Source organism: Netta rufina, assembly GCF_964035555.1.
Source record: "Netta rufina genome assembly, chromosome: 3".
NCBI lineage: Eukaryota > Metazoa > Chordata > Aves > Anseriformes > Anatidae > Netta > Netta rufina.
In genome coordinates, this window is record NC_140125.1 from 40,982,819 (window position 1) to 40,998,375 (window position 15,557).

Consider the following 15,557-nt stretch of genomic DNA (forward strand, 5'->3'; position numbering starts at 1 on the left):
TCATTCAGTTGATGGGTATGGCAGAAGATGAGTCCTTTTTTGGCAGGTTACTGAACCAAACCATTAAGGTGATGGGGTCTACAAGTGCCAAGACAACCCTAGGGTATTTTCTTTCTGATCCACTTTTCTGATTTGCTGCCTTTATTTGTCTCTGGAAACAACCAAGGAACAATTTGTGAGAAATCATTCCATGGTGATAAACGTGGCACAAATGTTCTGTAATTTTGCTGTTTTTCACTAGATACAGATCACTGTTTTTCTTGTCTCCTGTAGTCTCCTTTATGTTGGTGGATTGTCTAATGACAAGCTTTCAAAGGACAGAAACAATATTCTTACGCACATGGAAGACTTCCATTGTTTCCCCTGCTGCTCCTTTGGCCTAATGCTGTATTCAAGGAGTAATTGTAGGAAATCAGTGCTCCTCTTCCTAAACATAAACTAGGTTGAACTCCATTCTTCCTGTCTGCTATTGTTAGCAAGAACATTAGAAAATTGCTGTGCAGCAAGTCAGTCATGAAGGAGAAAAAGTGGGACAATTTGCATTTTGTTTCACAGCTGAATGTAATATGTACCTTTTCACCTGCTGTAAATAGGATTGTTTGTGGTATGAATTATGTCAAATAATCTTCATGAGAAGGGTCATTTCATGATCTTCAATGAAATTATATGGTGAAATAAAGCAAGCAAGTTTAGATTTTATTTTTTTTTTCCTCTCAGCAATGACATTCTCTTTCAGACCAGTGTAAGACAATGAAGGCAACAGTTGTATGCTTGCTCAGTAAGCAGGGTAAGAACTTTTTCAAACCTTTATAGTCCCACTGGCTAAGATGATTATTTATGTGTCAGTGAAATATAGTCAAATTTAGAACCAGGTAAGTAGCTAGTTTCTCTTTGCCTCAGTATATTTTATGTTTCATATTGAAATTGTTAAGTGAAAGTATGAGCAAGGAAAAAAGGAAATCTGAGTATTTCTGGGTATATTTATTTGCAACAGTTAGTACAGAATGTATGTCAGAGGAATGCATTACATGGTTGCATACTAGTAAGAAGAACCTTAAATTTGTTCTCCTCAAGCCTGGATAGTTGATATGAAGCTCTCTCTGCTGTAAACATTTCTCCATTGATGTCTCCTGTGGATTTTGTTATTCACAATATTTTTTCCAATTCAAGGAATTTTCACTGAGGGCATAAAAGGTATTGTTTAGGGCAAGTGTGAAATATCGTATGGAAATCCCTAATATGGATGAAATAATTAATTCTGAGTTTGGAATTGAGTCTAAGCTTCTGTTTTAGTTTAGAAGATGCTTCAAGAGCAATAGGAATTTTCAGAGCAACGTGCCTAGTTGCCAAATGTTTTGAAGACTGTCAACTTCTAAGGCATTTATCTTGTGACAGAGTAGTAACATTTTAAAGTCTTAGATAAGGCTGATTTGTGCCCAAGACACTAGTCAATCCAATTTAAAAATTTTTTTTTTTTTTTTTTTTTTTTTTTCCCTGCTTCTAATAAGGAAGAAGACTTTTAAGGCATCCTTATAAGGTGGAGGCATGTATCATGTAATAAAATGATTCAGAGGAGCATTTCATCACTTTGATTAGGGTAAGAAAACTTTCCTTTAAAGCACAAAGGCAGTGTATGATGATAAGTGCGCTGGTAGGATTTTTAGGTTAATGAGGCATGAGTAAGTGTAAGCTTTCCATGATGAAATGAATAAGTGATTGTATTTACTGTGGCTAAACGTTGTATGTATTACTATCTAGTACTGCTATTCAAAAGTGTGCTTTTAAGAAGCTTTTTGTGCAGGTGACCTGAGGCCCATGTGAATATCACAGTCAAAAATAAGGAGGCTTTTTCTGCATAGAAGTGCCCAGTGTTAGAACCAGTTTTGAAACAGCAAGACTTCTGCAAAAGAAAGGGAAGACAAGGGTTTGTTTGGCAGAGAAGTGAAAAAGTGTAGTTCTTTAAATGCGAAATGTGAATTAAAGGCTTGTGCTACAACAAAATTTACTGACCTACATGCTCAGTTGACAAGTCTGAATGGATTTGGGATAGATGCCTATCTTAATGTATACTTTCATGTCCTTGTATTCCAGAAAAGTCATTGTGTTGGGATGAAAAATGGTTTAAAAAGTGAAATAAAAAATGTGAAATTAGATTGAATTTACTAAGTGCTAGTACTAGCAAAACCCGTTACAATTTTCTGTCAAGGCAGACAGTTATCAGGTTTCAATCTAGAGAAATCAAAGCCCCATTCAAACTCAACCATTGAAATTCAGTAAAAGTTTTGAAGCAGAGTCACTCTAAAATACTCTGGCCACTGTGTATGAGGTCAGCAATGTGTTAGAGTGATGCTTGAGAGTCCAGGTTTCATTTTAATCATTCTCATAACAAAACATTCTCATAACAAAACACCAGTCTCTTTCTTATCACTTGTGCTCTGGGGATGCCATTTGGTTTTGCCTATCATTATCACCAAATGTATGATAGGATCTAAAATAAGTATTCAGTGGTTCTGTAGGGGTAAGGAGAAAAATCCTGGCCAAGCTGAAGTCAAAGGTTATATGTCATATATACAATCCATATGTATTGGTGGCATAAATAATTGCTACAGTCTTTCCAAGGTGGTTAAAAAGTCTGTAAACTGAGCTGGAAAAATATTTCTTGACATGGGATGAAGTGCCATCTAGATTTCCTGGCCAAACTGAAAAAAACACGCCATGATAAGCTCTGTGGCTAATGTGGTGCTTCCTGTGGTGCTAAAGTAACACCACGTTTACAGCTATTGGACACATGGGATTACTTGTGAAATCGTCCTGTCATTGGAAGATTTCAACATTATGTAGGTCAAATTTGCATGAGAGCATGGTTTATGTATGATGCCTGTTGTTTTAAAGCACAGGGTAATGAGTCGCCCATTGCCCAGCTGAGGGCTCTTTTTTAATGTTAAACACCCATGCAACTACGGTGGAAGCAGCCTCAGTTGGTCACATTTTTACAAAAAGTGCATTACAATAGCACATTAGTCATCCTTGCTTGATAAAAACAAGAAGTATGAATGAAAAAGCATAGCACAATGTAGTGCTCTCAAGAGCAGCTTATATTGGAAGACTTTTCTTTTTTTTTTTTTTTTTTTTTTTTAAGTGTGGTGAGGGGGAAAACACTGATGCTACTTGAAAGCCTCTTTGGGATTGCAGGTCTTGTGTAGCAATAGTTGACTCAACCCTTTATTCTTTGGAAGAAGAGAAGCAAAGTTCTGGGTTCTGCTATGGCATAGGGCATTCTGATGAGTCCCTGAGAACAACAACAACAACAAAAAGAAGAGGTCTGCCTGTTCTCTATGTAAACACTCAGGATCATATAGCATTTTCTGGATGAGCTGGGTTTTTGCACTGGGTCACTACCTTCTTCCTTCTCCACAACTGTGCAGTTAGCTGCTGACTTCCAGCACATCACACAGCACAGTTGCACTGCATATGAACAGTGTTCAGAGCACATGAAAGACTTTAAATAACAGTGGCCATTGGCAATATATTGCATAAGTGCTGTTAGGCTTTCTCTGTTTCAGGGTTCAATAAAGGACAGTTTGCACCATTTAATCAATTCCTGAAATGCCAGACTTTAGGATCTGTTTGGGTTGTAGGTAGATCTCAGGAAATAGCAGATTTTCTGATTTATGTGAATACTTTTGCTCATAAAAGAAAAATAGAAATGGTTTTATAGTCTCATAGGTTTTGGCAGAACAAATAGAAGGAACTGGAGGATGATTTGAACACTGTATGTTAGCTGGGCCATCAGGTTGAAAATGTTATATTATTTTACAAGCAGAAACAGAAGTCACTCAGATGTTAGCCAGCATTACAGGATAGTGGCAAGAATGTGGTAGGGAAGACGAGACCAGTCTACCTACCAGGTGATGCTTAAAACGTGAAAGGCACCATGCTCACACCTGTTAATTCAAGAGCTTAACACTTGGTCCTTCTTTCCCATGCTGTTCATACAGCCTCTTTGGTTCTGTGGGCAAAGTTTTGTGGTGGTAGTTACTTAAAATTGCCTCACGAATTCATTAAGATATCAGGAGTTCAAGAATACAAAACATTTTTGTATGTAATATGATTTATAAGTTTGCTTTTTGCTGTATGACAACTTCATTATAATTTCAAGCTGTGATGTTTCACAACAGAGAGAATCACCCTCTGCTGTTATAGTCCCTTTGATTCTCTGCTTCTCATTTGGTTTGCCATTGAAACTTTGGGACAAATGCCCCAAGAAATGGTGCAATAGCCTCTCTATGGCTTTAGGCCTGGACAAAGCAATGGAGAGAAAATGCAACATGCAACTTATGCACTAGGGAATCATGAAGAAGACATTCAGTTATTGCTTTTTGTTTTCTGAGTAAAAATACGATTGTAATTAAGTTAAACTGCAGAACTGAGGCTTATGAGGTGTTCAGCACCCTCTTCTCCTTCTGACAGCAGTAGGTCTGAAGAATGGCAGTTCAGAATTTTTTTTCCTCCCCTCCCATGACTTTATACCATAGTGACATTTGTTCCAAGCCTGAGGTTGCATTTAGATTAAACATTTAGGATGGAAGACTCTAACTCTGCTTAAAAGACTAACTCCAGGAAAGATAATAAGGGTATGAGGATAAGTTGCTGCTTCAAATGAGTGGAAATGTTGTTTTAAAGATACGTAAAGGAATGTTGTTTTATGTGTGTCAAAGAGAATCAGGACTACATTTGGAGCTTTTTTAACTTCACTTTTACTATTACTGGGTCTATTGGGCATGATCTGTGTTTGTGTTGCGCTTAAATATAATGGACTATAAATGAATTTTCATCATTCTTTTTAGGGGGTCACTCCTCTTTAAAGAAAAACATTATTCAGTAAGTTACAAATGATGTATCCTAAAATATAAACTCCCAAGTATGGATTAGACTTTATGTTATAAAATAATTCGTTTTTTGCTCAAGCAAATAAGTTCACTTGCCTAATATTAGGCGTTAAAGTAGGATCAACTTAAGGTGTCTTTTTTTAAAAAAGGAAAAAAGTAGAAAAAAGGAGTTTTTGAATATAATTTCAGAGGGACAAGGTTTTATACTTTGTGTATGCTTTCTAGAGATTGGATTTTAGATGAGTGACAGTGCAAGAGCAGATTTTGAGAATGTTTAGAGGGACATGTCAAAATTCTGTTCACTTAATTTTGAGAAGACACAAGTCTTAGTTGTGTGTCTTCAGTATGTTAAAATTAGAATGCAGTTGGCTCTGGAATGAAGTTGACAACAAAGAGAGCAATTAGGCAGTATCATTGACCAATTCTTTATGCATTTCACCTTAAAAGTCCATAAGGAGCAAGATAGCCTCACCAAGAGTCTGGTCTGAGGCACCCTCTTACAAGAAATGTCATGAATGCAATTTCTTTTTCAGAGGAAATTGAAGGTGAGCCTGGTGCTAGCTGAACAATAGTGTCGCTGGAGGCACCTCTTTACTGCTTTTTATGCCTCTAGCACTGAAAGTGAAAAAGAAGAAAATGGGGGGAAAAAGACTTTTGTCTCACTGCTCTTTGTACTACATTACTTTTCAATCCGGATGCTCAGAAAGCTGCAGAAAGACACCAAGACACCATTGCTCAAGCTGGTTTTGTTCTTGGATTCTTCCTCTACTTGGAAACAGCTTTCAGATGAAGAAGAAAACAACTTCCACTAAAATTTAGTAGAATGGAGATAATTGATGATGTAGGTAAAACTACAGAAATCTACTTAATGGAATATACCTGAGTTTCTATGTCCTGTTCAGAAATGAGCAACAAACAAAAAAAAGTGGGTATCAAGGTATAGTGATTTGAATATAGGTAATTGATTCCAGAGAATGACTGGCATTTGGGGGGAAGGAAGATTTTTATTTTTTTAACCCGAATTGAAATATGAGTGCACTTGCAAAGTTATGTTATATATAATGAAACAAAATGTGGGAACCAAAATCTGGTAGACAACAATGGAAAGAGCAACAATTTGTGACACAAGTACCCTCTGTTGAGAGACCTAAGCATCACAGATGCTTAGATGGATCTTCTCTTGTTTGAAAGGGTAGGCTTTTATATGCCTCTGCAAAATACACAAAAATGGGCTCTCAGAATTTCAGTACTTTGACAAAGCCTTAAAAAGAGCTGAAAATGAGGGAGTCCTCGCTCTAAACGTCAGTGACTTGGCAAGTCTGGGGACAGTTGGCATTAACATCAATGCTAGTATTCAGCTGACATCCTTGTTCAATGTATCTTTCTCACTGCAACTGGCAAGGAACAAGAGCTATTGTGACTGAAACTTTGAAAGTAACATTTAATTAAGTAAATTGATGTGCCCATTGGGAAACTGCAAATCATTTTTATGTGGCCTTTTTTCTCTTTATTAAGGCTCTTGAAGGGATGTTCTTTGCATTCAACAAAGTTGTGTTTTTACAGTAAGTACATAGAGATATGAATGCTTCAGCTTTCTGCCCAGTGGTATCAATGGTGGAGCTTTTCCCTTAATTCTCTGCATTCTCTGTACTTTAAGAAAGAAATACAGCATTAGGTGGTGTTTGGCTTGTGCTCTAGGTACAAATCATCCTTATTGAAGTCTGAAAAATCGATCAGTTCTGCCTGAGGATCTGAATCAGGAAAAAATTACGTTTCAGTGGATCACTTCCCCCCCTGTTTCCAAAAATACTTTTACATACACTCTGCTTGTGGAAATGAAATGGAGAAAAATACTAACATTTTGGAGGGAAAGCAATTCGGAGGGAAAGCCGCTTGTGCAGGGATGGAAATGTAATTAATCATTATCCTCTGCTTGGGGCTCACAGAGAAGAGGGAGAAACCAAAATGTGAACTCTGAAGGGTTAACCACAACATTGAAGGCAATTTGTCTATTGTTTCTCTATTAATATCATTCACCAGCTTACCACTCATCACCTTTTCCAAGTAGTCTCCCTATAGCAACAAATGGCGCCATAGACAAGCCAGATGCAATCTCGTCTCTGTTTTCTTTTCATAAACATTTGAAAATTTGTTTAAAAGAAAAGAAAAGGAAAGTGGGAGGAAAATGTTTATTTTGTAGAAGCTGCATTTAGAACAGGAGACCCTGCTTTTTCTGTAACTCTCACTGCTATCTGAAGGGCCTCCAAATTTCTGCAATGTGATTTCACTTCCTTAACAGAGTTGTTCCATGCCATTGAAGCAATCCTAGATTCCCTTCACAGCAATCTTGATGATCCTGAGCTTGTATTCTGAGTATTGAAAGCATGCTGTCAGAGCTCTACATACAAAACTGGCTTCAGTTCCTCCCCACCTTTAGCTGGTAGCTAATTTTAATTTCTCTATTTAATTCTATAATAGTTTTTCTCAGTGACATAGCTACACAGAACTGCTACATACATGATGCTTATCTGTCTGCAGTATGATGGGATGAATAGGTAGATGGTTTATTTTCTGAAAATAACTGCTCAAAGTCATTAAATTTTAATCATTCATTTACTAGATAAAGCCATTATTTTTCCTTAAAAAGAAATCCATTGCTTTTCTCCTTTTTTGGTCTCTAAACGCCTTTCAGTTCTAGCTGACTTTAAGAGATGGAAAGCATTTCTCTTTCTTTACATGGAAAACAATCGTGCTTAATTTGTATGTAGCTTATTTCAGTAAAAAATAAAACAAAACAAACAAACAAACAAAAATCCTGCCCCGAAACCAAACTCATGAAAACAAAGTCTCCACAAGAGGCATTTGTATCTTTTTATACAGTTCAACCTGAGATGAGCATAAAGTACCAACTGTCCTTATTATAATAGCAGACTTGTAGGTTTTAACAGGCATGAACAATTGCTTTGTTTACATGAGTTACTTATTTTTTCTTTGATATATATATATTTTTCTGATTTGTGAAATATTTAATGAGCTGCACAGACCAGCCTGTCATACTGTGGGCAAGTGCTCCGTGGCAGACTAGGTAGGATGTCTGGAGTCTGGTAACGTGAAGTCATCTTCCTCCATTCAGCCACTGAACTGTGGCAAAGGTTAGTCAAAACGGATGAAAAACAGTTTTTCTCTGGAGGAGCAATTGCTGAAGTTGTTACAAAGAAAGTTATATGGTCACAAATGGGGAGAAGATAAATCCAGTAACTGAGAATCTTTGCTGTCAATCATTTCTCAGTGTGGAGCCTTGCATGAATGGAATTAACTTGTATTTCTTCAGAAAATAAATTTGGGGCAATATTTTACATTTACCACCAAGATGCAGCAAAACTTGTTAGTAAAAAGAAAATCACTAATGGTCCTATCCTGTCAATTACAAAACAGTTATATCGAAGTTTTTGCCATCTCATTTGATGATTTGAATATATGCATATGCATATAGTCTGCTTGACTTATGTATGTTGTAATGGTGAGACCTGAAAAGTTGATGGCACAATGTGTCAGATTTTTGGAGAAATGCTGTCACCTCTTTGAGCAGTGGGGAGCTTTGTCATTGGTGCTACTGGACTGAGATTTTGTCTTGTGTTGCTAGCCCCTAGCACTGCAAATCTTCCAAAAAGACAGCCTTGTTTCCTGGTTGAAGTTGCATTTGAGGTATCTGTGGCTCTTGGTGTTGAACAGGAGAGAAAACTTATGCTTGGATGGATTTTTCTGACTTTTGAAGAGCATCTTGTCTCCTTATCTGTGGCAGACCGCACTGTAAACACTTCTTTAACTACTTCCAGAGCTTGCTTCCACAGGCACAACATTTGGCCACGCCATCTGATTACCACCAAAACAGAGGAAAACAGCCTTCCACCACCACTTTGTAGCTGGCGTTACACTCTGTTATCGTCCAGCCAGTGTTTACAGAATGCCACAGTTAACGTTGCCCAGATGCTCTATCTGTGGGAAACCCAGAGACCAGGCATCAGTGACCGCCTATGTTTTCCAAATTCAACCGTCTTATCCGAGGCCTAGCCTGCCTGTGCAGGCCGGGGTCACCCTGCAGCCCGGCTGTGCTGCCAGTTAGCCTGACGGCAGATAGCGCTGCTGGAGATGGTGATGTTCCTCTTGTTTAGGCCACTTACAGCTTTTCAGCAAGCGTTTTAGAGCAAAGTGATGTGGTTTTGCTGGTCGCTTGTGTACTGAAGAGAATTTTTAATGTAAGAATGTGGTAGGACTACAGCCTCAAACTACAGCAGTGTTTTATGCAGTTAGCAGCAAACCGTATGGATATAGCAAGAGCTGCATGGTTTCCAGGACCTGGAATATCAGTGGTATTTTGCCTGTATTTTACTTTGGTCATCACTTAGTGTGTTGGCATACATTTTTTTCCTTTTTAATGTTTGACACACAAGCTGACAATCACTAAAACCCCTCATGTCAACTTTTTGAGGATATGTCAATTTCTGAGAAATGTACATAGCTTTTCTAGGGTAGCTTGCTCTTGAGGAACACATGAAGTAACATTTTCTTGTGACAGCTTTTTTAGTGCCTAGCCACTGATCCAAAGAATTGAAGAAGTAAAACCATTTTCAGCTGTGCTTTGGGAATATTTGAGATAAAAAATACAATCAAACTCTGTAGTGTCATTATAGAATCATGTCCAAGATATGTTAGTGAAAAGAAATACTATTTTTCATAAAATAAACACTTCAAAAGTGATCACGTTCCACCAAGCACACATCTGTAGCACCTACATTCATTTCCCACAAGCTGTGTAAGAGGTACAGAAATTTCTGGCCTAGACAACTTTTAAAAATTGTATAAGTGCTTCTTTTTTTTTTGAAACTTTATTATTATTATTATTATTATTTTTAAACCACAACTTTGGAGTTCTGTATTTCTTTTTAAGAAAGTTTTCATTTTCTGAGGAATTCATATTTCAGTTCCTATGCGTTTTGCCCTTCCCATACAAGGAACTTTTGTGTACACCACACAAACGGCCCCACTACCTGAGGTACTACTCTGCTGTTAAAAGCATGAACAGACATTTCTTCTTTAAGGGCTGGAGGTGAGGTTCTTTTAACTGCTTCATATCCACATTCCTAAACCTATTTAAAAACCTGAGCCCAAAGTCCAGCTGACAATGAACTCTATTTTCAGCTAAAATCCCCTCCTCCCCTGCTTCACCACACGCTGTTTCTGCTGCTGGTCCACTTGTGATAAAGACCAAAACTGTTGTTTGGCTGACATGCAGAAGGAGTTGTTTATCAAAAGGAGGCTATTCTAGGAGGATATGCTCTTTAAACAGAACAATGGGGATTTTGAAGATAACCAAATCAGTACTACATAGGTGTTAGATCTGTTTTAAATTGTTTCTGTGTTGGAAAGTAGGAGGGGGCCCGGTTTTGTCTTTGAATCCCTGGCTTGCAAGTGTGAAATGGTTAAGTCCAAATTAGCTGCCAGCTGTGCTTTGTGCTGCAGCTCCAGAGGATCTGTAGGGCATGAGCTACAGATGCTACCAGGGGGCACAGCCCTGGGCGTAAGGGGAAAGGGGCCACACAAAATCCAATTTCACTTTATCCAACCATCCAGCTATCTTTGTGCTTCACCAGGTCTTTTTTTTTTTAATCCATCCATCCTTGGTGCTGGCGAACTGAACTGCACTTCCTAAAAGCAGATCTACAGAGTCCTCCTTTTTTACTAGTGAGACCAGGTTACAGACATGGACCCACTTGAATGATACAAATCACTTGGCTTTTAGACATGTAGAAAAGTACCAATAGTTGTTCGATAGGTGGGAGGAAAACTGGGAAACCTTATGGAAGAGTTAGTTTCATATAGGAGTTCCACAGACGTATGTGTCTTTTTCGTTGTTTGTGCCTTCTGTAGAGGGAGAACCTCACCAAATAGAAAGGTGACCTTCAAAGAGAAGGGAGGAATGTTATATTTTCTGCTTAGCCTTAGAAGGCTGCTTCTCTTCTTTCTGAGCTATGACATGCCCTTATATTCTGTAATGAATGCTTTTTCTGTTATTTTTAATTGTGTTATTTTGGTATAACACCCTAATACCTGTCACTATAGGTCCAAGCAAAAATTCCCCTTTATCATTTACTTGTAGTGACCTTTTGTGATACAGTGATCTTATTTAAAACTCTTTCTTTCAAAACTAGGAAAATGAAGATTCTCTATAAATAACCAACTTTTTTTTCTTTTCCTTCCTCCTGGCTAGCAGCCAATACTTCTGCCTGTTTTCATATAATGCCTCTATACATGAAAAGAAAAGGAACAGAAAACCCTTTTCCCCTCTAGTGCTGATCACATGTAAGTGATTTATTTAAGGCCACACAGTGAATTGCTTGCAGGGTGATTCTGCCAGCCATGTGGTTGAAGCTTGGCCTAAACATGCTTGGATATTTGCAGGTTGTTCAGGAGAACATCTGGAGGTGCCCACTTTTCCTGGAATGCCTGTTTTAATTGTTTAAGGAAGGGGGGGGGGGGGGGGGGGAGAGGTCTTTCCTTTTCAGCTGGTAGACATCTACTGGCCTCAAAATTCAGGAACAATCTGTTTTCAGCTGTAATATTCCTACCTTCTGGGAGCCTTCTTCCTCCTCCAATGCAAATACAAACTTAAATTCTTCTGAGCATGGAAGGAGTATCTCAATGACCTATGCCTAACACCACTGACACAGTTTGGCATCCTGACATGAAGCCTGGATTTGTTTTCTTAAAGACTCCCACTAGGTAAACCCCATGGAAAAACCAACCCTTGACAGCTATTACTGTTTGGCCATCACCTTTTACAGCAAAGTGTGATGGTGTGGAGACTAGGAGGGGCAGTTCTTTTGTTTGTGATGGAGCCAGCCTTGCTGCCTGTTTTTTTTTCTTTTTTTTCTTTTTTTCCCCTTAATTATTTTATATATAAATATATAAATAAATATATATATATATATATATATATATATTTTGTTCCTGTCCTGAAGTGATATATTTTCAGAAGCTGTATCACACAACTGGGAAGAAAAGGTGACTCCATGGTTATTCAGACAGATGTAGAGATCCACTTTACACAGCAAAGTAGGCAGTGTAGGCTGATTATTGCAGTAAGATTTGCCAGAGGCAGCCCTGGCAAGAGTGGCAAAGAATGAACCCTTTTCACAGGGTGATTATGTCGCAAGGGGACCCAGCTATAGCTCAGCCAACAGTGAGAGCCCTGTCGCTTACTGTGGGGTGCAGTCCTGGTGGAACTATGTGCTGTGCTCCGCTCTTCGAGGTTAGCAGACTGCTTCGTAGTTATGTTCTTGGGATTTAAGCAACATAGATCTTCTGAAACCGAAATGATCCTCTTTAACTGAAATAGATTCCTGACGAGGGACTGGGCTTTAATTAGCATGTCCAAATAGAGATTTAGGGGCCTATTGTTTGCCCTTTTGTTTGAAAATGATGCCCTTTACTTTTTTTTTATCTTATCCAAGTCCAGAAACCATACTTGCATTTGGCTGTGCGTTTTCTGGCTTTGTTCTAATAATGCTTGACCTGCCCACGTAACTTAACTGACTGGGTATGAGGGTTGTGCCTAGTCATCGCAATAACTCACATGCATTGACAAAGGTGACAGAAACAAGTTTTAATGACAATGTAGAGGGTAGAAACCCTATTCAAGAGGAAATATGTTTCCATATGTCAAACGCCGAGCAATTTAACAGAGGAAGCAATTATACCTTGCAGTGCTGCTGGAGTCCGGCGAGCGCTTCTCTGTTTTGTGGGTACCCACACACCGACGTTCGCCAGCGTATGAACTCGGCGCATTGATTGCTGCCGCTTGAACTCTGGACTTGCCTTTCTCATTGGTTGTTTGCTTTAACCACAGCGCTGAATGGAGCCTTTGGAGACTATCACAATGTAAATAAATACATGTGTGTTTGTTTCTGGCCTGAAAAAAAAGTGTGTGTCAAAGAAGGGGGAAAAGCTGTCAAGCATGCATTTGCATGCCTTTGAGATGCAGGAGGTACAGGAAGCGATGGGTTTAAGGGAGGGCTAGGAAAATCATTCAATAGGGGTATAACAATAGGGAAACAGAGTGGTTAGGTGTTGTTAGATTAGATTAGGGCAGATTTATTTAGAAAGTGCTATTCATTTTGCTATTAATCATGTAGAGGTTCTTAAAGATTACAAAAAAAAAAAAGTCTTATTCTGCAAATGAGCATGGTTACTTCTTTTTTGTTGCGTTATCATCCATTGAAAGAGATTACATTTTTTTATTTATTTAATTTTCTTTTTGGAAAAAAGGCTAGACTGGAACTAGAAAATGAAAGGTGGCAGTAAAATAGTTCAGTCATACTAAATTGCTCTGCTGCCATGATTGTCCCTAGGCTGGATTTCTGTTCATCTTTTGCATTAGCGATATTTTTCTTTGTGCTTTTGCCCTTGTTGTTATAATTTTAAATGTGATGAAATATGCTGACTCTACAAAGTTTTATGTTTCAGCAAAGGAGAGACTGCAAATAGAAAAGAACAAATGAATTCACAGTTGGCAGGGGCTAATTTTGTGTAGTTACTAGCTTACATCATGGGTTTCTCTGCCAGTTAGCTGTTCAAAAGTAAAATAGGAGGCATGGCATGGCCTGAAACTGAGGGAAAGGTTGGAGTTTCAGAGACAGCCTCTTCACACCATTGCCAAATCACCTCTCATTTACATTACATTTGCAGGCATAAAATAGGACAAGTCTGATGGCTGCAAACAATCCTTCTCGATACTAGTGCTTTCCCTTCAAAGATTTTACTTACTGTAAACTTCTTGAAATTTGCTGTGAGGGAAAAACCTGGCATAAGATGTGGCTGTGAAGCATCACAAAGTCTGACAAAATGTCCTGTGATGAAAGCTCCTCACCTGTCTAATGTACCCACAGCTGCTCGCAGTGCTCCCTAAGAGAGCCTGGTTCTGAAAAGCCACGCTGCAGGGTGGTGGGGGTGCCATAGCCAGCAGACACCCTTCTGCTACTTGCTTCTGGTACCTCTCTTTTATTCTAATTTTCTCCTGGGTTAGCTATTCCTTCCTGTCTGAGCACTAAATAGGTGCATGATTGCATCTTGCTTACAGTCTGTTAATCCAGCTGTGTGTGAGGACTTCTTTGCTCCCTTGTACTGCAACTAAAGCCACCATCAGCATAATCTGAAGGCGCAGGAGGTGGTTCGTCATCAGAGCTTCTCCTGGTATCCAGCCTGAGCTGGCCCTGCACACTGTCAGTCACCTCTCTTTAACCTGTACCATTAGTGGACAAAAAGAAAAGAGGCTCCTGCATTTCTCAAAACAGGTTTGTCTTGCTGGAAATGGACCTATTTATGATCTTTGGTAAATACAAGTGCTTGTCAATATGTTATTTTATTAGCATAGTTTTTCCTTGAGTCCTAAATGCTGGCCTATTAATCCACATTAGTTGACTGTTCTGCTTTCTGTCTATTGATTTCTAAACCAAATTTGAGCCATCTATTAAGTGCTATAAAACTGTGTGAAGACTAGTACTTACTGTCTTAAGTTAAACTTCAGGATGGATTTGTACTTCCCAGCATTTCCTTTGTCCCACTTTGCTGGATCAGTTTCCAGCTTCCCTGAAAAGGAATGTCTTGTCTCCCTTCTGGTTTTGCTATTTCCTTTTGTTGGCTGAAACATTTAATAAAAATGTTACAGCAAGTGAGAGCCATACACAAAAGTGTAAGTGGAGGGTGTTTCTCTGGCTGAACAATACAGAAGGTCAGATTTGGCAACCTTCATTTCTGAATGTATTTTCAGATCTACCTCAATTCTTAGCAGAATACAATCATCAAGATTTTTTTCCCCCTTTATTTGATTGAATAACTTATTTTAGGCAAGATGAAGAAAAATCCTTTTTGTATTTTTTTTTCTTTTTTGATTTTTGTGCTGATGTCATCTTATTTGCTCTTTGGTCACCCACAGAGTATTTTGTGGTAGAAACATGGTCGCATGGTAACCAACCAGTGGACGCCCTGTCCCTGGATTGCTTTTCAAGAGCAGAAAAAGGCAATTCTCCCATCATCATTGTGCACTCCACCTCACTTTAAAGACGGAAGAGGGGAAAATGAGACGAATGCTCTTCCTGACCCTTCACAGTCAGTCATCTCTAAGCATGAGGTGCTGGCCTGAGAAAGTTGCTGGCCCAGCAGGGCTGCAGCATGCGTGGAGCTGCCGCTCCTCCTCGCCTGTGCTTGCAGTAGTTCTGAATCATTTAGGTGGGATAGTCCTGAAAATGTGGCACGGTCAGGTACCGGGTCCTGCTCTCCCGAAGGACTTGCCTGTGCTGGTAGGATGGGTGCATGAGAAGGGCGCAGGAGGTGGCTGTGTCAGGGTTTGGTCTCTTTGGGCTTGCTGGAGCTGTGTCAGCGCAAGCTGTGTGTAGGAGGCTAGGACAAGTGTGGTGAAAGCCACAACAGAGGATCCCTCTCATCTCAGCGCGAGGCACCTCTACCAGGGCTTTGTGGTATTGCAGCTACGTAAGTGTGGTTCAAGCAACATGAAGCAAAACCCTTTCAGATATCATAGATCATCCTCGTTTTGAAATTTCCTTATCACTTCAATCCTCCCCCACCTCCCAGCCTCAAAATCCTCAGCATCAC